The following is a 12,400-nucleotide window of genomic DNA, read 5'->3' on the forward strand; positions in this document are numbered from 1 at the left end:
GTATTTGCCAGTGGTATGTGAGTGTATACCCGATCACGAGTCTGCAAGAAAGAGTACATGCGATAAGATTCTGGGAGGCATAGTAGGCCTTGTAGAGGTAGGGTTGGGGTTGTTTGGGGAAGGAGACCAGACAGCGAGGTCATCGGTCCATCGGATTAGGGAAGGATGGGGAAGGAAGTCGGCCGTGCCCTTTCAAAGGAACCATCCTGGCATTTGCCTGGAGCGATTTAGGGAAATCACGGAAAACCTAAATCAGGATGGCCGGACGCGGGATTGAACTGTCGTCTTCCCGAATGCGAGTCCAGTGTCTAACCACTGCGCCACCTCGCTCGGTATATAGGGGTAGAGTGTGGGGGGGTGTGTGGATATATGATCTTATTAGGGATGTAACGTTTGACAAGGTCTGTTGCAGGAGAGATGTGGCATGAGTAACCTCAGGATATCATCAGGTTTCTGTTTGTTTTTTTCCTCAGCTTTATATTATCTACCAGCAGGACAATGCAAGGTATCACACAGCTTTCAGTGGATGTGCGGGGTTCGAAGAGCAATGGGACGAGTTTACTGTACTCCCCCATTCAACAAACTTTCCGAATTTAAACTCAATCGAGACTCTGTGGTAGAGTTGAGTGCAGTAGAGTTTTATTGGTCGTTGTAATCATATAGTTCACAAATAGTACATTCTGATGTTGGACAAGTGAATAATATCAAATTTGCATTAATTTCATTATTTCTACATTAAATGATCACTGAGTTACAATATACAGGCAAATATTGTACAAAAATAGAGAGTAGATATTTTAAAGCAGAAAGAGCATGTACTGTACTGGCAGATTAATATTTGTATTACAGCAATCTTTACATGGTACATCATTAAAGTTCTAGTAACATTTATATACATCACTAAGGCAAAGACTCAAATCGTTAGTGAACTTCCTGAAGGAAAGAGTGGAGAGTATAGAAGCAATGATCAGTCAAATATGCCTTAGCAGTTAACCTGAAATTTGCGAGGCCATTTATTGATTTAATTTGTGGGGGAAGTTTATTACAAATAACTTTCCCATAATACAGGGCTTTATTTTTATTCAGGGTAGTGTTGATGGGCTCCAAATGAAAGTTTAATGTTTGCTTGGTATTATAGGAGTGGACAGTTTCTCTGGAAGAGATTGGAATTTTCCACTGAAATTTTTTTCACAAGCACAGTTATCTAATACACATATATACATGGAAGTTGGAAGATTTCTAGCTTTTTAAAGAGCGGTCTACAGGTTTTGTTCCATTTTAGACCTTCCATTAGTCCTATCGTTTTTGTAGTCTAAATAGCTTTTGGCTACAAGAAGAGTTACCACAGAAAATAATTCCATATTTCAGTTGTGTGTATATATGGACATGGTACACAGTTTTCAGAGAACCTCTGTTGCAGCATCCCTCTAATATTCTCATTAAGTAGCATGTAGTGCTTAATTTCGTACAGACTTTTTCAATATGCATCCCCCATTTAAGATTATCTTTGAGCCATACTCCGAAGAACTTAATGTTGTCTACATACTGAAGGTCTTTGCCAGATATCTGAATCTGAACAGTTTGCTCACATTATAGAAATTTAGTGCCACTGTCTTACTTGCGTTTATTACCAATTAGTTGTTGCTCAGTGTCCCTGTTGTAGACTTCTGAAGCATTTCCATTTCTTTCCCACTCACTAGCACACTTGTATCATCAGCAAGTCTCGCAGAATTTGGTTAGGTCATTCACATATAACATAAATAGAAGAGGTCCCAGAACTGAACCTTGTGGCACTACATATTTAATGGTTTCATAGTTTGAATAGTGCTGAATCAGTTTGATTAAACTTCGATATATCGCTTCAACTGAATAGTGTTGAATGAATTTGATGAAATTTTGATGTTTCACTTCAACCACTTGTTTTTGACCATTTGCATATGACTTTATCCAGTTGTTAGATGTTCCTCTAATCCCCATGTTGTCAAGCTTAGGCAATAGTTTTGTGAGATCTATGATATCAGAAGCCTTAGAGAGATCTAAATATATTCCAATGACATTTTCGCCATTATCTAGTTTCTGGTGTACTTAATAGTTAAACAGTTGCTATATCAGTTGATCGGCCTTTCTTGAAACCATGTTGCGCTGTGGATAATATTTTGTGCTCGTCCAGAAAATTTGCTACTCTTCTTTGAAAATTTTTTTCTATGATTTTTGAGAATACATATAGTAGAGCAATAGTTAGCCACTTCATTCTTTTTACCTTTTTTTGAATACTGGTTTGAGCTTAGCTGTTTTTAGGCATGATGGGAAAATTCCAGGTTGAAAAGAACAATTATAAAAGTGAGCTAATGGTTCAATAATGAGATCTCCACATTTTTTAATAAGGCAGTCTGGGATGCGACCTATTCCAGTGGAATGATTCACTTTTAAAGTTCTGATAACTGACAGAGCTTCTTTCTGGGTGTTGGAAAGAGAAACAGTGAAGTAGGATTTATGTTGCTATTTAAAGATGATACTGGGCAGTTTGTATTGCAAGGTTTGATTTCAGCAGTTAATTGCTCACTTACATTGCTAAAATAAGTATTGAACACATTTGCTATTTCCTTAGGTTCCTTAATTTCTTTGCCATTAGAATTCAATTTAGTATTGGAATTATTGAGGAGAAACATTGTCAGTTTGCTGTTTCACTATTGTTGGGAACAATCATATTTTACTCTTTGATGTGTTATATGTATGATAGTTTATGGTTTTCTCTTTGATCTTCGTTATTTAACATCGCTGAATAAATTGTCTCTAAAAATGTGTGTTCCTGGAAATATAGTGGATTGTGTATTTGATTAAAAGGTCAACTTTATAATCTCACAGAGCACTAATTAGAGTCAATATCTAATTGGTTATGGGCCCTGGAGAGATTAGTGAACTTTCCATACCAAAAGAAATAAACTGATAAATCAAGGTTACATAATTTTCACGTGTGTTCAGCGTGTTGCTATCGTATTTCCTTTTTGCAGAGAAACTTTCAAGATTTGTTTGTTTAACTATCTGAACGTATTCAAGATGGCTTTGGGTGGACAATCACTGTTTAATTTTGAAAAGTTGACCGGTATGACAAACTACAACGACTGGAAATTCACGATGGAAATGTACCTGAAACATGAGGGACTATGGGACACAATTGCCAGCACCGACGAAGATGAGAAGAATGTACAGAATGCATTATCAAAATTATGTTTATCTGTAAATTCATCTGTGTATCCAAAACTTCGTGGAGCAACGACTGCTAAAGAAGCATGGCAAAATTTACAATCTGCATTTGAAGATAAGAGTTTATCTAGTTATATTGAGCTGTTACAATGCTTAATGAATGTACGATTGGCTTCTGAGAAAAATATGGAGGCGTATTTGTGGAAAATTATGTCACTCGCTCAACAAATTCGAAGCATTGGTAAGAAAATGGACGATGATTTCGTAGCTGCAATTATGCTAAGTGGACTTCCAGCAGATTTCCAACCCTTGATTATGCCAATTGAGAATTTGGGTGTTAAGATTACTAGTTATCTAGGAAGTCAGCGATTATTTCAAGAATCGATGGAACGTCAGTTTGCATCCACAAATGAGACCACAGATTCGGCGCTGGTAGCTAGTAAGCAAGACAGTAAACACCAGAAGACAATTATCCAACGTGATGTGCGAAATATCAAGCCTTTTAAGTGTTATAAATGTCAGAAACCCGGTCACAAGGCGAACGAGTGTAGAACAAAGAAGAAACCAAATAAATTTTCAAATTCTGCGAATACAGTGCGTACTGAAAACGAAACTGTGTTAATGGCTCTAACTGCATCTTCGCATTATAGTGATGGCTGGTATGTGGATTCCGGGTGTTCACGGCACATGACGAATCAAAGAGAGTCGTTCAACACTTTCCAATCGACCACAGCTGCTAAAGTGACAGTAGCAGATAAAAGCAATCTTCAGGCTATTGGAGAAGGCGACGTTCATCTTCGAGTTACTTGTGACGACAGCAATAAACACATAACTGCTAATGATGTTGCGTATGTTCCAAGCCTTGCTTACAACCTACTGTCGGTTAGTCAGATGACAAGACGTGAATTGTTTGTATTGTTTGACAATGTGCAGTGCGGTGTATACAATAAAAGTGATGTAATTCTTTCTGGAACACCAGTAGCAACTGCAACTCAAATGAATGGTATGTATCGATTAGATGAAGTGCATCATTACACAAATGTTGTAGAAATTGACAGTTATGAAATGTGGCATGGAAGATTGGGATATTTCAATCATGTAAGCATGCATTTATTAAAGAAAAAATGGCTGATGGACTGAACTGGACGAACGTCAATTTAGATGTGTGTATTCCCTGCATAAAAGGTAAACAGTCTCGACAACCTTTTCCTAAAACATCAGGTAGAAGAGCAAAAGATCTACTTGACATTGTGCATTCTGATATTTGTGGACCAATGAGCATGGCTTCGTGGGGAGGATCACAATATCTTCTAACTTTTACTGATGATCTGTCAAGAAAATCTTAATACTTCGAACAGACAACGGAAAAGAGTTCGTCAATCGGCACATGAAGTTATTTTTAAAGACGAATGGAATTAAACATGAAACAACAACTCCTTACACGCCAGAACAGAATGGTGTTGCAGAACGCTTAAATCGGACAATCATTGAAAGAGCAAGATCAATGTTAACAGATGCAGGTCTAAGTAGACAATTTTGGGCTAAAGCTGTAAACACAGCAATTTATTTGAAGAATCGATTTCCAACAAAAGCTGTTAGGAATGTCACCCCTGAGGAATTATGGAGTGGTCGTCGGATAAATCTGAGTCATTTATGAATCTGTGGATGTCAAGCATTTGTACACCAAAAGAAAAAAGGACGAAATTAGAAGACAAATCTAAGGAACTTATCTTTGTTGGATATTGCGAAGATTCTAAAGCATATCGTCTGATTGACCCAAATTCACCAAAGACAATTGTGAAAGCCCGTGATGTGCAATTCATCGAAAACTCAAAGTGCACTTGTGGCAACAGTATTTCAAACAGTAGCCCAATTGACAATAATCGTATAGACAGTCGTCAACTAGCGCCATCATCTAACATCATTGAAGAGGCAACTGAACTGACACAACCTGCTGAATTTCACAGAAAAGCAGTTTATCTTGAATTAGCACAAAGTGACACTGAGAAAACAGTAAACAGCAATGTACATCATCACATGGAAGTTGTGCAGCCAGAAATGCAACCAATAATTAGAAAATCATCACGTGAAAGAAAACCAAATACTAAATATTTTAATGATGATTTTGGTTGTCTTGCTTGTATTTCTGAAGCAAATTCGAATCAAGAAGTAATGAATTGTGATGACTGTGAAAAATGGAAGGAAGCCTTAGATAATGAATATTAATCTTTACTAGAAAATGAAACATGGATTTTGTCTGATTTACCACCAGGCAGGAAGGTAATTAGTTCGAAATAGGTGTTCAAGGTGAAAGAAACGTCAGATGGTGACATTGAACATTATAAGGCTCGTTTTGTAGCGAAAGGTAATTCCCAAATACTAGGAATAGACTTTGATCAAACGTTCTCGTCTGTTGTTCGTCATTCTTCACTTCGCATCCTGTTAGATTGATCAGCTGCATTTGACCTTGACATTGAACATATGGATGTTCAAACTGCGTTCCTATATGGTGATCTCGATGAAGAAGTTTACATTCGTCAACCTGAAGGCTATGTGAAGAAGGAGGAGGAATTGAGAAAAAAATATACTCATTATAGCTGTTTATGTAGACGACTTGATGATTTTCTCTAATAGAAATAATAAATGGAAGAAAGAATTGAAGAAAGGATTAATGAATCATTTTAAGATGAGAGATCTTAGTGAACTTAGTTGGTGTTTTGGCATGAGAATAAAACGAAACAGGAAACAAGGGACGATTAGTATTGATCAAAGCAAATATGCAGCAAACATACTCAAGAAATTTGGTATGAAACATTGTAACCCAGTTGCATATCCATTTGAACCTGGTTCAAAGCTGCAAAAATGTGAAAATAAATTGACAGATGAGGAAACCCTTGTGTTACATCGCATTCCTTATCAGCAAACCATAGGAGCACTATTGTATTTAGCTCACAGTATAAGACCGGACATTACATATGCTATGGGGGTTCTAAGCAGATTCAATTCTGATTATCGGAAAATCCACTGGGAAGCGGTCAAATGAATTATGCAATACATTAAAGGCACAGTCAATGTAGGACTAATTTACCGAAAAAGTGGAACAACTGAAATTGAAGGTTTCTGTGAAGCTGATTATGCATCAGACCTCCATCAGCGGCTATCAACGACCGGCTATATCTTCAAGTTAGCTGAGACAGCAGTTTCCTGGACTTCAAAACGACAACGAACCATCGCTCTAACAACTACAGAAGCTGAGTATATGGCTCTATCAGCAGCAGCGCAAGAAGCGGCATACCTTCAAGCATTGCTTCGTGATTTGTGTGTTACGCATAGTGAAAAACCAGTAAGTGTATGCTGTGATAATAGAGGTGCCATTGCACTGAGTCGCAATGGTATGCATCACGCTCGAACAAAACACATTGATGTGAGGCACCACTATATTCGTAATTTAATTAAAACAGGGAAATTCAGTGTGAAACCTGTAAGTACCGTTAAGCAGCAAGCTGATTTTTTGACAAAGGCACTGCCTAAAGGTAAACATCAGGGGTGCTGTCAAGCTGTGGGACTTTCAGAGTTCACGAATTGACATCTTGAGAACTTGTGGAGGTGTTGGGAACAATCATATTTTACTCTTTGATGTGGTATATGTATGGTAGTTTATAGTTTTCTCTTTGATCTTCGTTATGTAACATCGCTGAATAAATAGTCTATGGTGTATTGTGTATTTGATTAAAAGGTCAACTTTATAATCTCACAGAGGACTAATTAGAGTCAATATCTAATAACTATACTCCATACAGGTTTCATTTTGTTATTAGAGTTATTTATATAACAGTCATTTGCCATTACTTTATCTTCTTTGATCTCTTTTTAGGTATCATTTTATAATTCTTGAAATATGCAATGAATTCATTGGATACTAAGGAAAACTTGGAGATCTCATATAATATTCGTTTTACAGTGCATGACTTTTTTATATCTGTTGTCAACCAGCAATTTTTTCTGTTAAGCCTACTACACTTGATTTTCTGATTTTTAACTGGAAATGACATGTTAAAATAATGTGTAAATATATCCATAAATACGTATGTTGAACTGCTCATCTGTGTTTTCGCATCTGTACATTTCAATCCATGTTTCCTTATTTAGTAAATTCCTACCGAAGTATTCAATGTTTTGATGGTTAAAGGCTCTTCCTATTTTATTGTTTGTGTTTATTTAATTAAGTTCAGCATTGAAGATATTTCACGAAACTGTGCTAGTGGTCACTGAAACCTGTGGTGAATACAGTTGTAACTCTAGTAGTAGAATTTATAATTGGGAGCAGGTTGTATGTTGCACAAATAGCCATAAGATCATCTCTATCTTTTGAAACTTTGTTGAAGTCAATGTTAAAGTGTCCACATATTGTAACTGTTTTGTGTAGGTCTCTGATACTGCCAAGACTACCCTCAAGTTGGTAAAAGAATATTTTTATGATTGAATCTGGACTTTTGTAAAGGCAAATGATGATTATTTTTATTGAGGTTAGTTCCACAGCACACATTTCAAAATCACCTTCTTTTCCTAACTTTCCGAGAGATATTAAGCAGCGATAGCTGATACTGTTTTTCACAAATATACATGTTCCTCCATGTGTAGTTATGTCATAACATAACCCTGTATACTTGTGATTGCTAACATCTCATCAGTTAGCCAATGTTCACTAAAACACATTACAGTTACTTCTTTTAACTGATCTGACAGTAATACTTCTAGCTCATTCATTTTGTTTTGGAATGATTGCAAATTTTGATGGACAATTATAAACTTTAGGTTCTGCTTAGAATATCTGATTTATCACTTACCCTTATTTGTCTCTGCCTTCCTTTCATTTTAATGTGAAGAACACTTCTGGGATGATCTATGGATGTGCTGTCTTCATCTGTGGCCAGTAAAAATCTTCACTTCTTGATGGTAGTTGTCTTGCTCTAGCAGGTTGTGTCCTTGTGGATATTTATACTGTTGTATCTGACGATGTAGTTGCTTCTGTAGTTGGATACATTGTCACACTTGCTGTTTCTTTGCTCTCTGGTCCTGACTCTGTTGTTTTACCTGCTACCACTGTTCTTATAACTTCTTTCTGAACACTTCCCACTATAATCTATTCTTTTTGTTCTAGTACTGCTGTAGCAGGATTTATTTGTAGGGAAGTTATCTTGAACATCTCCTTTACAGTTGGCAGTGAAATTTTGTCATATTTCTGAATGTCATAAAAAGCACATTTCACTGAGGCTTTGATTTTCTGGCTGAGTTGTGGTTTGCCACATTAATTAAGATGCATTCTGTGTGTTGTGAAATGCTTTCTTTCTAAATCACCAACAGGGAGAAAAAAAAGCATTTGAAGTGATCTTGCAGATCTTTCTGTAACTCCTGTTTGCTTTTTGAATCTCTTTATTTACACAAGAAGATTCTGTAAGGTCATGCCTGTGAGGTATACCAAACACAGTCGCTTTTTGGTCACCTAATGTACATAGTGCATCTCTTAAGATTCTGTTTGCTACTTTTAGTTCATTTCTATACACTTCATTTGAGCCACCTAAAATTATAATACACTGATTCTGCGACACACAACTACTGATTCTATAGTCTTTTAGAACTTCTGGCAAGCCTGCTCCATGTTTCACAACGCTTCTAACATATCTTGGTGATAATGAAGAATTTGTGCAAGTCCACTGCTGTGGTTGTCAGCAAGCAAAATTGCACCAATACAGGTATTTTTTGTGCCACTTTGTTTACATTCTCGCGTTATCCGCATTTTACTGATGTATAGCTCATTTTACTTTTTGTTCCTGGAGATTCAGATCGATGCACTTCGTCGCTGGTGGTAAACCCATGACTTTGTTCTGCATCCATAATAACATGTTGAAATCGATTTCTTAAAGGAACCTTAAATTCCTATGAAATAGTTTAGATTTTGTGCACGTATTTGGTTCACTCTATATCTGAAACTGTCAGAGTTCTTCGTATGGTGGTTCGGATAGACTTTTAACGATGCTCTCCGCCAGCAGGAAATGTCCTCGAGTGGCTTTCAGTTCTTTCTGCAATGTTTCTAGTACTTTAAGTTCACGGTTTGCATGGCACATTTCAGATGCGGCTAAACGACCGTTACAACTTTGTTCCACAAGCACACAATGTTTTCATGGTCTACTTTCGCGAAGCAATGCGATTGACACACCTATGTATCACTGAACATATTCTAACACCACTTGATACGTTCTTGTCGCATAATATACACTTTATAGAAGCTAAATACTCGCGATTTACGGTGCGACTTCTTATTACGTCTACACGCGTCGTCGCAGGTTCGAATCCTGCCTCAGGAATGGATGTGTGTGATGTCCTTAGGTTAGTTAGGTTTAAGTAGGTTTAAGTTAGGTTTAAGTAGTTCTAAGTTCTAGGGGACTGATGACCTCAGATGTTAAGTCCCGTAGTGCTCAAAGACAATTTTTACACATGTCGTCATCTTTAATGGTTATTGTAGGACCACCTCATTTGTGCTGTACGCACCATGGGTCCTCAGTCAAGAAACCTAGTGCAGCTGGCCATAGCACTGGAGTCGGCATGGCTTCACATCCCTGTCGGTAACTTCCAGTACCTCAGTGACTGTTTTCCTGCATGTTTTGCAGCAGTCCGCACTGCAAAATGTAATTATTCAGGCTTTTGACAGTTGGTTACATTAATGACACTGGACAATGTAAAAACAATAACAACAGTACTTTCACTGGGCACGTACAGCTCAGGACAGGTCAACTACAGCAATGGTAAGGATAAAAAATGGGCATATATCTATATTTAACTGGAAAATATAGTTTATAATTTATAATCTAAATAAAAATTTCCATTCAGACGTGTCCCTAACATGCACATATTGTAGATGACAGGCTGTATTAATATAGTCTAGTGGAGAGCTAATTTCTATTAGCGGAAACAGGAAAACATAATACAAAAAAGGTAAAGTAAATATGCAAATTAAACAACGACAAAGTGGAATCTGATGTCAGCATATTCCTAACCTACATATAATGTGTATGTATATATTACAGTGCAGATGGACGGTTAGGCAAGGTACACATTCCCTTGTGCATGTACATCATCATTAAAATGATCAGTGAAAGTTTACTATAAGTTGAATGATTATGAACAGAGTGTCCAGCAATGGTACCAGGCATCAGCGTGAATGTAATTGTCGTCAGTTCGTTATTGTTCTGTTGTACAGCAGTGCAGCTATGGTTGACAGCAGTGCAGCTATGGTTGAATCATTGAATTTCTATAGCCATCTTTCAGTGGAACAGGGAAACCCCAATTATATCTTCCCTGAAGTAGAAATGTATGAGTCATTTATTAGCGAGGTTAACTGACTAAAATCCGGTCGAAAGAGGAACGTCAGCGACTACAAGTTTTTGAAGAGATATGGAGCACTCAAGGTGAATGAAATAACGAAATTAATACAACCTGCTACTGAAGAAGGCAAGAGTAAGTACTGTGTTGACGCTGAAGAACTGTATGATATTCTGCATGATGCTCATGTAACAACTGGCCATGACGGACGTGACCAAATGACGATTAAAGTCAAAGAACAATTATATAACTTATAAGTATATCCAAATTTATCTTAGCTTATTCGAGCCTTGTTTACAAAAACAAAAAAGTCAGAAGAAACGAATAATAGTGAAGTTCATGCTGTTCGAAGAGTTAAATTCCAGATGTCTAGTTGATCTCATCAACTTCCAGTCGCTACCCGATGGAGACTATAAATTCGTAATGATTTACCAGGACCCTCTCACAAAATTCGTTGATCTCAGGCCACTAAAGTTCAAAACAGATGAGGAGGCACGTGATAACATTACTTACGGTTTTATGTTGTTAGGTGCTCCCTCAGTGTTGCAGTCTGGTGGTAATGGTCAAGAGTTCATTAAAAAAATAATGAGCAGCTTAACTGAACTATGGCCCAATCTTTATTGTTATGTTACAGAGCAGTGCAGCTATGATTGACAGCAGTGCAGCTGTGGTTGAATCATTGAAGTTCTATAGCCATCTTTGAGTGGAACAGGGAAACCCCAATTATATCTTCACTGAAGTAGAAATGTATGAGTCATTTATTAGCGAGGTTAACTGGCTAAAATTCGACAAAGACAAAGCCAAGGCAGCACAGAGTGAGTAATCAATACATAGAAAATATGTCAAGAGCATTGATGGAGAAGGAATCGCAACAAAAAAAATTGTGGAGTATTGAAATTTTGGGAATATATTTGTCTAGATAACATATTTAAATGATTAACATTCCAAGTTCACAGACACCCTGTAGAGCACGTTGGGATACAACAGTGGTATGTGTGCTAGCTTTATCCTGCTGTAAAACACTCCCTGGAATGACAGCACAATTCGAATCACAAGAATTACATACAAATTTGGAGTATAACCAGAAGAGTGCTCCTGCTGTCATACAAAATCGCACCCTAGACAATAACGCCAGCGGTAGGTACAGTGTGTCTAGCATCTAGCACACAGACAGGTTGGTTGCAGGGCATCAAATGGCGTCCTTCAAATCAACACATTAACATCACCCTCACCGAGGTAGAACAAACTTTCAAAAAAAACAAGCACAACAGACCTCCATCCTGCCCTCCAATCACCTCTCGCTTGACGCCACTGAAGACGCAAATGACGGTCGTTCTGGGTGAGTGGAATACACGCTACACTGCGTCCGGCTTGGATCAGTCCTTGAAGCAAAATATTTGTAACCATTCGTTGTGTCACTGTGGTACAGCTGCTACTCAGATTGTTGCTACAGATGCAGTACGACGCCCCAGAGCCACATGCCGAACATGATGGTCTTCCCTCTCGGTAATTCCATGAGGTCGTCCAGAGCCCAGTCTTCTTGCGAACAAACATTCTCATGTCCACCGCTGCCAGCAATCATGTACAGTGGCTACATCCTTGCCAAGTCTTTCTGCTGTATCGTAGAAGGAACGTTCGGCTCCTCATGGACCTATTACACGACCTCGTTCAAATTCAGTGATGTGTTGATAATGGCGTCTTTGTCGCCTTAAAGGCATTCTTGACTAACATCAACACTCCACGTCCAGTCTCAAAGGTAACTAACACTCACGACTGTTAGAGCGTGTATTTAAAGCAAACTCAATATACGTTCTCA

The sequence above is a fragment of the Schistocerca piceifrons genome, chromosome X, assembly GCF_021461385.2.
Source record: "Schistocerca piceifrons isolate TAMUIC-IGC-003096 chromosome X, iqSchPice1.1, whole genome shotgun sequence".
NCBI classification, from domain to species: Eukaryota; Metazoa; Arthropoda; class Insecta; order Orthoptera; family Acrididae; genus Schistocerca; species Schistocerca piceifrons.